The sequence below is a fragment of the Xenopus laevis genome, chromosome 7L, assembly GCF_017654675.1.
Source record: "Xenopus laevis strain J_2021 chromosome 7L, Xenopus_laevis_v10.1, whole genome shotgun sequence".
Classification (NCBI taxonomy): domain Eukaryota; kingdom Metazoa; phylum Chordata; class Amphibia; order Anura; family Pipidae; genus Xenopus; species Xenopus laevis.
The window spans coordinates 48,410,771-48,426,983 of record NC_054383.1 but is presented as its reverse complement, the minus strand read 5'-3'; the positions used below and the strand labels follow the sequence as shown (position 1 = coordinate 48,426,983).

Sequence of the window (16,213 nt, the reverse complement as noted above, 5' to 3'; positions counted from 1 at the left end):
AGGTTCTAAGGCTGTCCACAAGTACAGCTGCTTGGTTTCTCTTCTCTATTTTCTCCTTCCAAAGGCACAGACTAGTCACACTGTGACCTCAAAAGAAATGTAAACCCTCGGTACATATTAATGAAGGATTGCTCTTTTAAGAGTTTTTCAAGTTTACATGTATTACATTTATTCTAGATTATTAGCATGTTTTTACACTGCTTATATAATAATTTGGAACAATATCGCCACCTGCTGGTCAGTTTGACCAACTGTCCACAGTAGGGAAATATATCTTGCTCCATTTAAAACTGATCAGAGAAACATCACATCAGATAACTATTCTACCTCATTTTTTAAGCAGAGCACCAGCACGTTTCTTTTCTCAGATTTTATTTTTCCCAACTGTAAAAGCAGTTTCCTTTTAATATAACAACCAGAAGTGAATTATAAAGCAGCGGATAGAATTCAAATTATTGTGTTTTTATGCATATAAATGCAGCACATTAGGCAATTTGACACTTGACACCCAGTTAGAATTATTATTATTTTTAATAATTAGTTGTGCTGGTGAACAGAACTTAACAGTGAATCATACAGTCTAAGGTTACTAACATGCCAACATACAATGGGCTAATGAAATGGCTTGTTCACCTTTAAATTTACTTTTTGGATGATGTAGAGTGTGATATTCTGAGACAATTTGCAATTGGTTTTCACTCTTTATTATTTGTGGTTTTTGAGTTGTTTAGCTTTTTATTCAGCAGCTCTCTGGTTTTCAATTTCAGCAATCTGTTTGCTAGGGTCCACATTACTCCAGCAACCATGCATTGATTTGGATAAGAGAATGCAATATGAATAAGAGAGGCCCTGATTAGAAATATGAACAATAAAAAGTAGCAACAACAATAAATGTGTAGCCATGCACTTTTACACATACACATGTGATAACATCGGAATAATTAGACACTGTAGCGAGTGGGTATTCAAGTATCTTACCTACTGAAAACCTGCACATTCTGTACATTACATGCTGCACATAAATTTAGATAGTGGGTATTGCAAAGGCGTTGGTTTGCCTGTTTTTCCTGTATTTTAGGGAAACTACAAAGGCGTTTATATAAAGCAGCAGGATGATTCAGAGCAGAGGAATTTGGCAGCTTGTTTTCTTTGTGAAACTAAAAAGGCATAATCTAATTGTCAGTGCCAACAGGCATAAATGATTTCGCCTGACTGACTTGTTTTTGCAAATTTCTTTTTGTTGAGATTTAGGAATACAAAGCTAAATAGCAAATTCGGCCTTACAAGTCAAAACAGAAAAAAGAAACAGCATTAGAGACTATAGGCTGCTTTATATAAAGTGCCTTTGTAGTAATACAATAGATTAATAATGGGTACATAAATATAAAACAGAGATCCAGAGCAGTTTTATCAGGAGCAACAGAGTCATTTACTTATCCCATCTGTATGTCATACCTTTCAACCCTATTGCATTGCCCATCACTCCAAACCCTCTTAATGCTCTACAATGCTGCAGAATGTTCAAGGGGATATTGCTGGATGCTCATTGCTCCCCTCTACCCAAGTTAGGTGGTATGAAAGGCCTGACCTCCTTTTCCTGCATGTCTTAGTGGATGTTTATTAACAATATACCAATTATCTTTTGGTGCTGACCTTCTAATGTGCTCTATAATCATAGTCTATGCCTCTTCTTTCTATAGATTTGGTAACCAAGGTATACAATATAATTGTCAAAGCTCAGACTGACAGGGGAAGTTTCCAGGTACAGGTATGGAATCCATTATCCAGAAGATTTCAAATTACACATAGTTGGTCTCCCATAGACTCAATTTTATCCAAATAGTCACATTTTTTATAAATGATGAACTTTTTCTGTGTAATAATAAAACAGTACCTTATGCTTGATCTATACTAAGATGTAGAATTAATTCTTATTGGACGCAAAACCAATTTATTTGATGTTTACATGATTTTGTAATAGATTTAAGGTAGATCCAAATTAACATCTGTTACCTGGAAATTCCTAGGTCCCATACCTGTGCAAATAAGGAGGGAGTAAGGAGTCAATAGTTTCATGCAAACTGATACCTTTTGGGCCAGGAGGGAAGAAGTACAAGAGTACATGGAGGTTGATCCACATGGAGGCCCGGTGTACTCTCAGGGCTTACATTGTCTTTATTATAACTGAGGCTTTGTAAATCACCTGCTTATAAAAATATACATTCTATGGATAATATATAACATTCATCTTTATTTGAATAACACAAGCTATTGTCGCCTGGCTGTTTTGGTAATGTCTATAGTGGCGGCAGTGCCATTATATTCTAAATGCAAACTAGGTAGAAAGTTTTAAGTGAGGCATTTATAATATCATTTAATGTTTGTCTCCATGGCGTGTATAGGTGTGGCAACCATACCTTGGGTTATTTACTATGGTCTGGAAAGCTGCCCATTCTCTGTTTTAGAACTCGCCCATAGCTAGGTAATTAATCCGCGCCTCCTAGTAAGCTGTAAATTGCTGATGGTTTCATTCTAATTTAGAGAGAGAATCATGTGTGATACAGTTCCCTATAAATGCTTTCAGTGGTTAGGTTCTTGAGAAACTAGCATTGCCTTGAAGAATGGCAGACTTAAATAAATTATAGCTATATTACGTGAGCAATGATCTTATTCAGGGTCGGACTGGGCCAGAAGGAAAACCAGGAAAAACCCAGTGGACCCCTGGCTCTTGTGGACCCCGCCGGCCGAGATCGCAACTCTGCACTTTTGAAGGTCTTCCTACCATGCACGCGGCACACTGATGGCGGGGGCGGTCCCACAGGCTGGAGCCCTGAGGCAGCAGCCCCTGTAGGCCCCGGGCCCCCCTGTCCGACCCTAATCTTATTTGCTTAGTATTGCAGGAATAAAAGATTATTGTATTGTATGACATGTATACATATTTGAACAAATTGTATCTTTACAGCAAAAGGGACTATAGGAGGAAAAATTTAAATCTTGCCTCTTACTCCTATAATTTATATATAAAACTGAGGGAATGTTGCAGGGAGGTACCAGAGAGGAGATTGTAGAGGCCTAGAATGATATTTGTCACATAATCTCCAATTCCTGGGCGGCTGGCCTATAATATTTCCTTACATTTTATTAAAACTGAAAGTAATGAAAATATCATGTAGTGTTGCCCTGCACTGGTAAAACTGATCTGTTTGCTTCAGAAACACTACTATAGTTCATATAAACAAGCTGCTGAGTAGCAATGGCGGAAATTGAAAAAAGGCTATAGGGCACTTCAATGTGGGCATATCGGGCAGAGATACGCTCGTTTTGCAACATCACCAAACGAGCGGATCTCTACATCTATGGCCACCTTAAAACATACCCTTAAATCCATATACCTCCTCCTCATCCCCTGTGGATAACACAGTACCCCCCCCCCCAGACCAAATACCAGGCAGAGTATGGCACACACATGAAGGGTAGGACTACACGGCGTCGGATCAATGCTGAAACTTCATCCAACATTTTTATCTCTTAGCTATTTCTTACTTTACCACTGCACGTCAGATCGCTCCGAAAACGTCTGTGTAGTCCTACGCTAAACCTCAAATTCAGACTATAATTCTCTGTATTTTTCATAACTGTAATCCTGCATTGTTCACACCTGTGACACCTCTGTTGTTCACATCCGAAAGCCCTGTACTGTTTACACCTGCGACCCAGACTGAAACTGCCCACATTGTTCACCTGTTCACACCTTATTCAAAATGCTAATGGAGCACCAGCACTGTATGTAGTACATCTTAGGTGCAAATTTACTAACCTCTGAAAATTCCCCAGCGACGGCTTCGCTCACAGCGCAACACTTTGCAAGCCGTAGATTCACCAGGACAAGCTAATTCACTAAAATCCGAACTTGCGTCCAGGGCGACGAATGCTGGCAAAGCGAAGTTGCTCTAGTGTTGCCTAATTTGCATATGGCAGGAAGTTAAAGTTCAATGGACACATATGTAGTGATAACTGTAGTGATACCTATTAAAACTTACACATGGTAAGCAGACACATTCATGTGGAGGGCCACACAATGGGGGCCGCGGCCGTATGCAGCCCGCAAGCTGCCAGTTGGACAGACCTGTGATGTTACTGGTCCTTTAAGATCTTTTCAATTGTCTTAATTACTATGTATTTGCAAGTACTGTATCTCACTCAAAATCAGACATTCCTGATTTTTTGGGGAGGGTCCTAAAACGGATCCCACTTTCTTGTTCATCCCCATTGGTACACCAGTCTCTTTCTTCCCACAGCTACTGCACACTTACATTAACTCCAATGTTGTAAAAGAATAGGAACACGTTAAGATTTTACCAGAGCTCTGCAGACTTACATGCTGTTTTCATGGCAGTACCATGCTTGGACATAAAGGCCCAGTCTCGCTGAAATATATTCTATGAGGCTGGATAGTTTACTTCAGTTGTAAGTTAACTTTAAAGGGATGGTTCATAACTTTTAGTATGCTATAAAATGGCTAATTATAAGCAACATTTCAATTGTCTTTCATTTTTTCTTTTTAATAGTTTTTGAATTATTTGTTAGCTTCTTCTGCTCTGTAGAAGCCATGCTCTGTATGGCTACAAATGTATTGTTATTGCTACTTATTGCTTCCTTATTGCTACCAGTCTCTTTCTCAAATCAATGCATGGTTGCTAGGGAAATTTGAACCTTAGCAACCAGATTGCTGAAATTGCTAACTGGAGAGCTGCTGAATAAAATGCTAAATAACTCAAAAACCACAAATGAACACCAATTGCAAATTGTCTCAGAATATCACTCTCTACATAGAAGTTAGTTTACAGATGAACGCCCCTTTGAGTCAGACGATTTTTTTAGAGACTAGAAACTGAGACAGGTCCTTGTTTTCCTGGGATGAACTTCTTTTAGAGGCTCTTAACTTGATCTTATGAAACAAAAGGCTACAAGACAAGTGCGACAAGGAGAGGTTCTTCTTCAAGCCCTCAAGTTTGATTTATGGGAATGGAATTTGAAGAAGGCAGAATATAATTTTATTTATATTTGTATTTTTATTTATTTATTTTATATTTAGAATCAATTTGAAATAAAAAGCATTATATTGATCTCAGATCATGTTCCTGTGTGAAAAAGCTCCCTGTCTGCATTTTATGTTAAACCAAAACTCCTATAAATACTGTATATATCTAGGTATATATTTGTCCTTGGAGTATCTGCACTCAAATGCAAACAACTTCAAATTTATTGCGGGTGCACAGTCACAATCAATGTACAAAAAATCTGGCACATAACCTTTTTATTTTCAACACATTTTACCAAAGTCCAATGGCAGGGTGCTTTTCTAGTATCACAGAAGGTTGTGCTCCACACCATTATAGCATACCGTATGGGCTGTGTTACTTAAATTGCTGTTATAAATTAAAGCTGTGTTCCACAGTGGAACAGGGAGCAGTTGAGGCTGGGGCAGCTAGCTTGCAAACATTAACACATACACAGGCATCATCAAACAAAAATGAACAATCTTATTGCTTTAACCAATTAACCAATTTCTTTAATGAACGATTCTTTCATCAGTGGTTACCAATATGTGAGGAGACTTTTGTTGTATGTTTCTCGCATTGGCTGCAAGATCTAATATATATTAACTGATGGCTATCTGTTCCTTTGTTTACTTTCACATTTAAGCTAACTCTGCCATGTGCAGTGAATATTTGCTTAACAAAGATTATCTAAATGTCTCATCCAGTGACCTATTTCATAATTTCACGATTTGGACACCTCCTGGCCACTGGCAGAGCATGTGGACAAGGGGGATATGATTGGGTGAGGAATGAGGATGGTTGCATCAGGTTCACACTGGAAAATGGTGTCACACTAGTAGTGTTGCATTCTGGTACCATTTTCTTTCCTACAGTTCCTGCCATCCACCCGTTCACTGTACTATCACAGCTGGAGGGGAATGCTTGCCAGTTGAGGGGCTAAGGCCCATGGTTTATTTACAGAAAGCTAACCTACTGATAAAAATATGCTTGTGGTGGGTAGAGGTCCCACGAGGAAATGATGACCGGTTTTCAATTGCCCAAATGACTCATCCTGTCGGGTGGCTGGCATGACAGGTAGCGTGCAGGGTGGTAGTTAATTATGGCAAGCATTCCAGGGTGGGATAGTTAAGTTGTTTAGTCATATCATTTAAGAGTTATAATTTGTTGAATTGCACTTTATTGTTATGTACATTACAATCTGTTTTCAAAGCTGTGGCCTTCCTTTCAATCCCAAACCTAATTCCTTGTTATCCTCATGTTATCAGTGTTATCATGTGCTAGTGGTTTTCCATTACTCATTTTCTAAACTGGGGCAAAAACTGGTATTGATAAACTTCCTCTTTTAAATACAAATGGATCAATAGATCCTGAAATAGAATTGGTTCCTTTTAATGCCAAGATATTGCTTATGTTAGTTTTCTCCTAGTTATGTTTAAATTGGTTAATATTCTTTACTTGCAAGGCCTCAGAGATTCTTAAATGTTTTTTTAATTCTGTTTGTAAATGGGAAAAGTAATGTGCATCTAAATATGACTTGAATTATTACTTTTTGACTCTTTTACTTTGAATAGCTCAGCAAGAAATCATTAGGAAGTTGCTTTGTTCTTCAATGCACTCTTGGTCATTTCTGGTCATTGAGGATTTGTGTTATGGCAGTGTTACACTAGGCCACTTCTTGAGGACTCACACCAATTCACTTCCAGTTGGCTTCACTGTCCCATGATTATTGACAGCCAATGCTGATTGAAATTATCACATGTACCAATGCCTTTTCAGCATTCTGAAATTGTGCTGACCCTGCTACTAGCTCTCGTGTTATCAGTGTTAGCAGTGACCTATAAAGATTATTTCCTTTTTGGGGGGTCTAAAAACCCTTTAAAGATCCAATTTTTGGTTTTATTGTTTATACTGTATTTAAATAAAGAACAAAATATATGTGCCTTCCACTGCTACTGAATAAGAACAAACTAGCATGGTTTGTATTCTGCTTATGCAGTGAAAATATTTCCTGCAGCCAATGCCATAAAGAGTATTATGTAATAAGGAGCAGCAACTGCTATTATTTAGCCATAGGGTATCATTAACTGTACTGCACTGACTGTACTGCCATGGCAATAGTGTTTTGATAAGAAACAGACTTAATGATAACTGCTTAAAGATGTGTGAGATATAATAGGAAAGCAGCTTTATACTGTTTTCTGAATAAGACTTCTACTACTGCTGCAAAAAACATACAGACCTTATTAGGGAATTTGTTTCAGTAATGTAAAAAATTGTATAACTGCCAAAGGCAGTTTTTACTAGGCTGGGAAATTCCAGTAAATCTAGCCCACCCTGTCTGCAGGGGATAAAACAATGCTGTTCAGAAATTAATTCCACTCCACAGACAATGGGCTGCTAAAGTGGTGACCAATGGAAATGTTTTGCTAGAGGACACAAGGAGGGGCATTTTCATGCACATAAACACATGAAACCAGCTTTGCTAACAGTTTATTTGTCCATCTACCAGTTACTTTTCTGAAGCAGTTTTATCCAAAGAAGTCGGCTGCGCCATGTCTTTTTTAAAGAAAGGACTTGGAGATATTAAACCCGATGGGATTGGTAAGAAACGCTAACAAATGTTTTACTCAAATAAAGTGTGTTACTTAAGGAAACAGTTGTGTACATAATGCCTGCATCATATACAGAAGAAAATAGCTTTTTATGTAAATCAGCCTAGTAGTTGATTTGAAGTAAAAAAGGCAGGTACTTTAATGATCCATCAGAATAAATAGTCCACTGACCTCCTAAATAGCACAAGCGTCTGGAGGGTGTACATATAGGACATGGGAATGACCAATATCAACACCAGAAAAGAATCGTGTTTTTTAAATATCTTATTGTTTTATATAAGAAATAATATTAAAGGAGAACTAAACCCAAATAATGAAACACATTACATTTTGTATAGTGAAACAAAATTGTAGACATAATTTTTATATGTCTGTCCATTACTAGTCTATGAACTGCTGGTTGTAACTCTTGAAACAATGTAGCAGATACAGCTTCCAGCCAAGACTCAAATTCCAACAGTGCCCTCAATGCTCTATGATTAACAGATGTGTAAAGAAGTGGCCGTTTTTCAGAAAGATTTGCTTATAAGTTATGAACTTTGCCTAGAGGTAGAATAGTACAGACACCCTATTCATACTTTCTTCTATATAATATAATAAACATATGAATGCTTGTTTGTTCATCTTTCATCTATTGTATATTATAATAAGGGAAATCTTTTTTAGCCAGCTACAAGTAGCAGCTGCAAATTATCTCACGTTAAAAAGTGCACAGAGGGGTACAAAGCATGTGTAAAGAATAAAGCTTGAACCTACTCAACAGGCTAATGTTATGTTGTATTCCTGCAAATGCATGCACAGGGCTTTAAGTTGTTTAAGCATATAAAATACAGCATTCTAGGCATTTCTTCTCTTTTTTTAATGTATAGTTAAGAATGTTGTATATTAGAGTCCTGCATCTGGTTGGGCACCCAAGGAATACCAACAAAATGGTAGCCTTTACTTTCACAACTGCCAAAGCACCAAAAACGCACCCATCGCATTAGCAAATGAAATTTTCAAACCTGCCAAACTAGGAAGTTGGCCACCCACTAAAACACATGATGTTGGTTCAGGTCTTTAGGTTGCACAGAATAATCTGGAGGCACCAATCTGTATTCTTTAATTCAGCACTGTTTCACATGCATGGTATATTATTACAGCTTGTCCCCACATGAATATACAGCTATATTGTCTCTGTTAATGAAACCAGCAGTGCCCTCCAGATCCAGCCTGACTAGACTGGAATAAAAACAACCTAATGGTAGAGTGGCTTGTAGCAACAAGCTAGGGCATCATAGGGAAACCAATGTAGATGGGGCAGTGGCATTAAAACTGGGTCACTAGGAGTTATATGGGGTTTTTTAGGCAGTAAAGTGCAGAGGAATTTGTCTTTATATCAAGCCAGAATTAAAGCCACGCACAGGGCACTGGTGGGGGAATGGAAAAGCCTTCACAAGGGAATTGGCTTTACAACTAGATCAAGTTGTAATTATGGGTGACTTTTATTATCCAGACATTGACTGGAGTAATAGGATAGGGAAGTCAGAAAGATCAAGTTGAATATGCTAAATTAAATTTTTTTTATTTCAGGGAATTCAGGAGCATACTAGGAAAGATGACCTTTTGGAACTTGTAATAACTAATAATAATTAATTGATCTCAAGCACTAGTGTGGGTGAGCACTTTGGGAATAGTGAATATAAGCATGGTTATATATCATGGTATATGACCTCCTTTCACCATTTCCCATGATTAAGCCAGATCACCTCCAGTAATATGTTTTTCTTGCGGTGATCCCAATGTACGTAATGCAATGGGAAGGCACTTTCAAAAGATTTCTCACCCAGTCAGTAGTGCAGATTTACCCTTCACCATTGCCCTTATTTGGTACAAGGAGGCCAAAAGGCAATCAAGCAAGAGATTTTGAACATTTTTCTATTGTTTACATACGTACAGTTGGTGTTTTTTTTCTTTGGAGAAAAGGCTCTTATGCAGGACTGTATTAAGGTCCAATGCTGCCCTTGTTACTGGACCTAAACACTCCCCCTATGTGATGCGCGTGACGTCACATAGGGGGGCTTTTCAACCCAAAATAAATATGTGACAGGGAGTTAACCTGTGTCTGATTACAAGATTCTATCTCTCTTTTGTCATGTGACAGACACCTGGACTGCAACACTGCACCACACTACCTGAAGGCAGCATTTTGTTTTCTGATCAATATATGCTTTTTACTCTTCATTATATTCTTCTAATGTAATATGCACAACGTTCGTTCCTTTAGTTCCATCCTCCACCCTTGTCGTGCAGAGAAACAGTGCCAAATGCACCACACCCAGTTATTCACATAACCAGCTCTTCTGCTCTAATTTTGCCGACAGCAAATGCTTTACAGTAACATAAATGGTTATTGTCACATGGGCAAAAATATTGTATAGAAAAGTTAAATCTTATACATGTCATCTTTATTATTGTGTTCGGTAAAATGTTTAGTTAATACATCATGACAAGGGAAAAGAAAATATTAATTTCATTGCAGTGATGAACTCTGCTCACAATAAATATGTTATAACATGTCTTTGCTGTGGATATGGTAAAGAGTAAATACACATACAAAAATCCAATTGTGGAACTGTTATTGTCACAGTCCTCAACAGGATGAAAAATTAAATAAAGGTATGAGACTTGTTATGCAGAATGTTCGGGACCTGGTGTTTTCGAGATAAGGGATCTTTCTGTCATGTGGATCACCATACTTGGGAAGGGTTATTTACTAAAATCCAAATTTATCTCATTTTTTAAACTACTACCAAATTCTAATACCTGATTCTACCTTATTTATTATTAAAAAAGCTCAATTTAATCGGTTTGGTTAAAAACGATAAAATCGAGCAAAAACCCGAATTGTATGTTTTTTTCTGAGTTTTTTCTTGAAACGCTCGATTTTTTTTGGGCATTTTCAGATTTTTGCCCAAAATTGACGATTTTCGGACTAATTCCAGCACAGACCACAGAAACGTCAAAATATGATAGGGACCTTGGGAGGTCTGAGATTGTGTATTTTCGTATTCGGGCATTTTGTTGCATCAGGCTTTAATAAATCTGGAAAAATCTGAGTTTTAAAAAATGGCCCGAAAAATACGAGTTTTGCCCCAAAAAGCCCAACCTGAGTTTAGTAAATAACCCCCTAAGTCTGCTAACAAATATTTAAACACAAAGTAAACCCAATAGAATTGTTTTGCTCTCCAATAAGGAAAGTACCAGATACTATTTTATTATTACAGAGAATCCTGTAGACTTCAATAAAGTTTTCAAGTGTGTCTTTCTCATTGAATTGAACCTGCCCCACTGTTTAGTAGAAGCCTTGCATGGCAGTTTTATGTTCAAAGGCCCCTTTATTCGAGGTTCACCCCCGTTTATCATTTTATTAGCACTTAATAGAAAATACTTGATTTGGAAATGCCATCTTATTCATTTGTGATTTTAAAAAAGTAGTTTGGTTACTGATGGTGTAGAAACAGAATGGCATCTAGGGCAGTCACATTAAATTTGTAAGTTTCTATTTCTACAATGCCCATAGTTACATGGAGGCATAACAAAGGATTTGTCTGTACACACAAGAATGGTATGACAGAGACAGGGCATGGCCACTTAAAGCAAGACACCAACACTTGGCAGATGTGGTATAGTTTATTGAGTTATTATTGTTTTTTGTTTATACAGATATCATGTACTTTCATACACAATGAACAAGCTTGCCATTGATTACAGATGACTCAAAGTCATAAACTTGAATATAATGCAGGCATCATTTTCGATGCACACAAAACTTTATATAACCTCAGGTTTTAATTCATGTAAAGTAAATAACATATGACAGATACACTAAACAAATATAATTGTAGAGTCAAAGAAGGGCTATGTGAGAATAACCATAATTAGTCATACTTTTGTTATTAAGGACATTAAGAGGAAAAGTAAATAAAAATACAGAATAAACAAGGTAAGCAGATTAGGTTCATAACGAAGGTACAAATATATTAAATCCCAGTGCCAGCTGCATCTATTTTGGCCAGATCATCTTAACCGCCCTGCACCAGTTCTTGTGTAATCCTTATTTGTCATATATCCAATTTTAAACATTTATTTTAGAGTGAGAGGTGTGTAATTACAAAGCTGTATCCACCACTGACTGCCTACATAACATAAATTGACATATTCAGGCATTAAGTACAAGAAGCCCCATAACAGCCTTAAAGGGGTTGTTTACCATTGAGATAACTTTTAGTATGATGTAGAGAGTGATATTCTGAGGCAATTTGCAATTGGTTTTAATTTTTTTTTTATTTAAGGTTTTTGAGTTATTTAGCTTTTTAAAGCAATCTGGTTGCTAGGGTACAGATTCCCCTAGCAACCATGCATTGATTTAAATAAGAGACTGGAATATGAATAGGAGAGGGGCTGAATAGAAAGATGAGGAATAAAAAGTAACAATAACATTACATTTGTAGCCTTACAGAGAAATTGCTTTTTAGAAGGGGTCAGTGACGCCGATTTGAAAGCTGCAAAGAGAAGAAAAAGGCAAATTACTATAAAACTATACAAAATAAATAATGAAAAGCAATTTAAAAGTTGCCATTCTATAACATACTTAAAGTTACCTTAAAGGTGAACCACCCCTTTAACTTGCATCTGCCCATGCTTTACAGCATAGACAATTTCAAATTTCAATTTCGAGGGCTCATTTACTAATGGTAGTGTGCAAGTGCTGAAGGACTAAGAGTTGCAAAATTGTGCCCCTTAGGGCACATACATGAAGCTCTTGTATTTAACCAATGTTGGGGAAGCTCTTCAGATTAAAAATCCTTTGCAAAAACCAGAACATAGAACTGTCAGGTGCAATGGAGCATGTTACTTGGTGTACCATGTGTGCAAAAACTTTTGTAGTAAATGGTCAAATAAGCCCTTATGGAAGACACCACCATTTCATGGGAATGGGAATAAACTGGAGATCCACATGATGCTGCAGTTGAACGCCTTAAAAACTTCATTCACAGTCACTAGCACTGCTTCCCCATTCTCAGTTGTTCACACAGTTCCTAATAGTAATATCATCAAATACAGTACAAGAATTCCCAGGCCACTTTATTCTGCTTGTCCAGGTTTCTGGCACAAAATACAGCTTGGGGCCGATTCACTAAATTCGAGTGAAGGATTCGAAGTAAAAAAACTTCGAATTTCGAAGTGTTTTTTGGGCTACTTCGACCATCGAATGGGCTACTTCGACCTTCGACTACGACTTCGAATCGCAGGATTCGAACTAAAAATCGTTCGACTATTCGACTATTCGATAGTCAAAGTACTGTCTCTTTAAGAAAAAACTCCGACCCCCTAGTTCACCATCTAAATCCTACCGAAGTCAATGTTAGCCTATGGGGAAGGTCCCCATAGGCTTTCCTAAGTTTTTTTGGTCGAAGGATAATCCTTCGATCGTTGGATTTAAATCCTTCGAACTGAAGGATTATTCCTTCGATCGTTCGATCTAACTATTTGCTCTAAAATCCTTCGACTTCGATATTCGAAGTCGAAGGATTTTAATTCCCAGTCGAATATCGAGAGTTAATCAACCCTCGATATTCGACCCTTGGTGAATTGGCCCCCTTGTGTTAGGGGTGCCCTCTATGCGACGACAGAACCTACCTAGTCCTATTACCTATACACTGGGTCTCTGACTGTTCCCAGGTCTGAGGTAACAGACCTCATTATCCACTCTTATCTCCTTTACATTAGCCAAAGAGGAATCGGCCCACTGCTCTACTCTTCCTTATATATATACTTCTTAAGGATATATCTACCTGGTGCCACAGGGATATCCCCACCTGGTGCCAATTATTTACATAAAATATACTTATTCAATGGTAAACACCCCCCAGCATAATGCCTGATATAGCTTTTTTTACTAGTCATAAGTGTGTAACTGATAAAATGCTCAAGGTTTTGACTAATAGGCTTTTATGTTCCTGTTATCTTTTAAGGTGCTTCAACATTCAACTTTTTTATTTTAGGACAGAGTTTCCCTGGAATGACAATTACTCCAAACCTCAGCGGTAATGACACTGGTCCACTCCCATAGTGCAGCATTATAACAAGTCTGAGTGAAGCCCAAAACCTAAAAGGAGTCTGTGCATGTGCACTTAACAGACGCAATTTATTATATTTATTACAAATATTTAAGAGCTAATGTAGTGTAATATAGAAGCTGAATAAATAAAAAGCACCATAACTTAAATTATTTTTATATTTATTACAGTAAAACAAGGAAAGGAAGCTGTGGAGGATACTGTAAACCAGTGCATTCAAGAAGGGCAAAAATGTGTTCAAGAAGGTAAAAGATATTTAAGAAAAAAGGGGTATATTTTCAGATATGGAGATATACCATTGCTTTGAGTTCTGTAAACCAAAGTGTTCTAAACAGGGTGTATTATAATCAGCAAATGATTCAAACAAGAATCACTGTTTTGTTTACTGGTTGTCACTGTGTTTATAAAATTATCATTATGGCTTTCATTGACTGTGTTTGCACTTTTGGATCAACTGTAATTTTCTGCAAACCCAGATAGAAACTGTGCTAATTATATGCACCCACATAAATACAAGTAATAATCTAAATGTTTATCTAAACCATGATTATATATATTCCTTCAATGTCTTGTGGGACTAGCATTTCGAAAAAACAGAAGCTTGCTAACTTGATTTTGCTTTTTACTCTCTTGCAGTGGTTGACAAAGGCACAGAAGCTGCTAAAGATGCTGCAAACAAGGCAGTAACTGATATTAAAATTGGCTTCAAGCAGAAGTGAAAGTCATTTTACTCTTCTCTTACTGAATTGATCGGATCTGGTTTAAGCAGTATATAGTCTTTGCATAATATATATTTCCTATAGATAAATGATTATATCATTCTCTAACTAATATGATCTGTTCTTTCCATACCCGTGATATCATAATTTGTTATAAATATATCTGATGTTATGTAAGCTAGGTAAGGATGCAGAACTAGACAGTTCTAAAGATGAATGTTGGACAAGTTTATGGTATTTATAAGTAGAAATTAGGTCTAGTAAATAATCACTGGATTACTAACTTGTTAACTTTACTTATTCTAGGAAATTTTACTTGTTCAAAGACAAGTTCTTGCTACCCTAGTAAACTGTAGAGCTGGTGTAGAGTAAGATGACAGGTTGGCCCAAGGGAAGTGGGAAGCAAAGCATATGGTAAGAATTAAAGTGGATCCAAGGTTAGATGTAATACATAAAACTGAGGCAAAGGTACAATATTTAAAAGACAACCCTACATTCTCCTACCATGTATATATTGGGCACATCACCCCCCACCCAAAGCGCATCATTTGTACTGCATATATCCCCTTCGCCAGCGCCATTACATTTTCCAAAAGCAAATAGCAGATTACACCCACAGCAGCCATTTTCCCTTTGACACATCATCGGTAATATATACATCTGCAAACAGTTCATGCAATCAAGAATGCAAGCTTACACAGACTGAACTCACTTTAATAAAAATTCTTATTTGATTTGTAATGATTAAGCTGAGCTAAGACCATCAGGAGAAAAAATAGGAGCAGACAGCTACAGCAGAATTTCTATGGGAACCAGCAATGCCATCTTTTCAATGGCTGCTAGACTGGAGGGCATATTTAGTGAAGAACTGAGCATGTGCCATAGCCAACAGCCATAGTAAATTCTCAAGGGAGGGACCGAGAGGGTTAAAGGAGGCAAAGGAATCTTAATTGATTAAGTAGATGCTGCAGTCTTACTAATGTCTTACTATCAAGCACTACATGCTAGATTTAATGCAAGACCAAACCTGGTCATATAAAAAGTAGATTTTGCATCACATCACAGCTTCTTGGAAACTGAATTAACATACTTTTGTATATATTTATATACATATTAAAACATGCGTTTTCACAGCAAAATGTACTGTAACATTAATGTTCTCGGTGCATCAGTATGTACACTGACAATATACCAGATGGCAGGGTTCTAACTTGCATTGCGGATCAAACAATGAAATAATTCTTTACTGGGTTGAAGTGTTTTTCATTTTGAAATGTGCAGAAACTAGTAAAAAATAGAATGTACATTCAAAACTTTTACAAGAATGTCAAGGTAATTATTCTGACAACTATGCATGGCTGGTTTAAAATTTATTAAAACAGTTGGAATGTTCTCACATTCTTTTTTCAATTCAGAAGTGTTTTATGCATATTCAGAATACTCAGTTCTGCTTGGTCTTGCAAAAATGGCACCCCAGTTTTTTCAGTGGGAAAAGTGTGTCACTGAGTAGCTTAGAACAGTACTGACTCAACAGTATTCCTCTCTAGTCTATACAAACATTTTACTTGCCAGTATGTCTCTCTTTCCCTACCATTCCTTTTTCTTACTCCTCCACTGGTGAAATTTCAAAACTGAACCTGGAACTATAAACCTACCTTCATAACTGTCTCAATTGAATACCACGAAACGCAGCACTA

General features: G+C 37.1%; 1 long non-coding RNA gene across 1 annotated transcript; it reads left to right on the top strand.

Moving 5' to 3' along the window:
• Window positions 1-7,453: 7,453 nt before the first annotated feature.
• XB22164556.L lies at window positions 7,454-15,908 on the top strand. The gene is made up of 3 exons (XR_001932217.2): window positions 7,454-7,664; window positions 13,968-14,042; window positions 14,434-15,908. It is a non-coding gene; the product is annotated as a potential lncRNA [provisional] L homeolog (long non-coding RNA).
• Window positions 15,909-16,213: the final 305 nt, after the last annotated feature.